Raw genomic sequence first — 2,645 nt, 5'->3', positions numbered from 1 at the left:
GCCTTTGTACAGAGCTTCATCCCCAGCCTTCTTTAATCTTTTATTTTGAGACAGGACTTTCCTAAATTTCCCAGGCTGGGCACAAAAGTGTAGTCATCTTCCTGCCTTAGCCCAACCACAACTGGCTAAGAGGCTTAATTTTAAGCTTGACACCACATTGCTTCAGGGCAATGTTTTGAAAGATATATTCTGTAGTGACAGAAAGCAAAGATAGAAATGTTTTCCCTAAAGGATTGTAGCACAGTGATAAAGCATGTGGGTAGCATGTGTAATGTCATGGCTTCCATTTCCAGCACTGGAAAGGAGGGAGGAAAAGAGAGAGAGAGAGAGAGAGAGAGAGAGAGAGAGAGAGAGAGAGCAGCATCTGGATTTATTTTGTTTTTTTCCTAATCCTGGGGAACTAAACAATCAATGATGTGAAACAAACTTGGAGTAAATACTAATTTCACTGCCTCTGAAACCACATAGCTCCTTCGTGGGAGAGGGGGAGTTTCTGTGAGGATTTCCTGGAGTCGTAGGCACCTGGCCTTCAGTAATACAGGTATTTGTTCAGTAAGCAGGAAATCCCGGGGATTTCCTGGGATTAACAAACCAAGAGAAGGAAGCCATGGATCAAAATTACTTGAGTCAGAAAAGTGGCACACACTTGTAATCTCAGCTAACTGAGAAGGCTGAAGGGTAAGGATCATCTGGGCAATTTAGGGAGATACCTTGTCACACAATGTTTTTAAAAGACATGAGCACTTGCCTAGGATGTGTGAGGCCAAGGGTTCAACTGCAAGCACCGCAATAAAGGAAAATGTATCCTAAGCCTGGCCCCCCAGTTCTGCTCTTCAGGTACCAGACTCTCTATTGGTGGCGCAGCTGCCACGCGCAATTATCCATCCATCACTCATGGCCTGGGGGAGGTGAGCATCGTGACACACAGGGAGCAGGTAGGCACCCTCTAAGCAACCCAGACTGGTGGAACCTGAGACTCAGAAATCTTAGGGTTCCAAGTTTTTTGTTTTGCTTTGTTCTTAAATTTGTGTATTTGGTACAGGGTCTCACTACGCAGACTTGTAGTGATCCTCAAGTTTTCAACCTCCCCTGCACTGGGATTACAGGAGTGCACCACCACACCCAGACTTGGTCACCAGCTCGGCACCTCCAGGGGCAGGGCCAGCGGGGCATGGGGTACCAGGGATGGAGCCTTGGTCCTTGTGCTTGCCTACGCAGGCGCTTAGTCCACTGAGCTATCTCATCGGCCCTCTAGTCTTCATCTTTTACATGGATTATATAATCTTTATTTCTTGTTTTTAACTTTCTATTTGTGTCAAATTTCTTTAGAAAAATTCCAGCTTTCCTTTATTCTATGTCATGGTTATCTGTCATATTTGTCTGTTTTCTATCCCCTCATGAAATACCAGAGGCTGGTAACTTTAGAATGAAAAGAGGTAGGTTTGTTGGCTGTTTAGGGGGTCTCAGGGCATGGCACCAGCATTGAGCTGGCTCTGATGATAGGGTCCTAATGACAAGGGCATATCTCAGAAAGATCACATCGCTTTCTTCAGCCGGCTGGGAAGATGGCGGATATTCAGACAGAGCCCACCTACCAGAAGCAGCCAACTATCTTCCAAAATAAGAAGAGGGTCCTTCTGGGAGAAACTGGCAAGGAGAAGCTCCCTCGGAACAACAAGAACATCGGTCTGGGCCTCAATACCCCCAAGAGGCCATCGAGGGCACCTCTACTGATAAGAAATGCCCGTTTACTGGTAACGTCTCCATCCCGGGGCGGATCCTATCTGGCGTGGTGACCAAGATGAAGACACAGAGGACCGTCGTCATCCGCCGAGACTATCTCCACTACATCCGCAAGAACAATCGCTTTGAGAAGCGCCACAAGAGCAAGTCGGTGCACCTGTCCCCCTGCTTCAGGGATGTCCTGATTGGGGACATTGTCACAGTGGGCAAGGGCAGGCCCTTGAGCAGGGCAGTGCGCTTCTGTGCTTAAGGTCACCAAGGCCGCCGGCACCAAGGAGCAGTTCTAGAAGTTCTAACGTCACCTGGCCACCCTCCAAAGAGAATAAAGTTATTCTGATGAAAGAGAGGAAGGAAGGAAGGAAGGAAGGAAGGAAGGAAGGAAGGAAGGAAGGAAGGAAAAGAAAAGAAAGAGAGAGAGAGAGAGAGAGAGAAAGAAGAAAGAAAGAAAGAAAGAAAGAAAGAAAGAAAGAAAGAAAGAAAGAAAGAAAGAAAGTTCACATCAACAGGCAGAAAGCCAGAGTAGCTGCAGAGGGGCAAGTTTCCTCAGTTGCAACAACTGTCTCAGAAGAATTAACCAGGGTCCTATGAAAATAGCCTTCGTCTCTTGCAAGGATACTGACCCTGATGACCTCCGACTAGGAGCCACTTCTCTCCTTGTTTTCTAGAACTGGGGACTGAACCCAGGGTCTCCACTATAATGGAAACACACTCTCTGTGAGATAAAGATGAACAGGTCAGTGCTGGACAAGGGGGCTGAGCCAGGAGCAAAACGAGAGGAAAAGTGGCTTAGATAACAAAGCCTTCCCCTCAAAGAGACTCCCCGTGTGGGCCTCAAAAGGAATGTAACTTTAGTTAAAGGCCGCAAGAAAGAATCAGTTATCAGGCATGAGTGAAATTTTAAA

General features: G+C 46.9%; 1 pseudogene; it reads left to right on the top strand.

Moving 5' to 3' along the window:
* Positions 1-1,565: 1,565 nt before the first annotated feature.
* LOC101570835 lies at positions 1,566-2,039 on the top strand (annotated as a pseudogene).
* The last annotated feature ends 606 nt before the right edge of the window (positions 2,040-2,645 follow it).

Source organism: Octodon degus, unplaced genomic scaffold, assembly GCF_000260255.1.
Source record: "Octodon degus isolate 3935 unplaced genomic scaffold, OctDeg1.0 scaffold00073, whole genome shotgun sequence".
In the NCBI taxonomy this organism is placed as follows: Eukaryota; Metazoa; Chordata; class Mammalia; order Rodentia; family Octodontidae; genus Octodon; species Octodon degus.
Note: the sequence above shows the minus strand (reverse complement) of the source record. Positions and strands in the feature narration are given on the sequence as shown.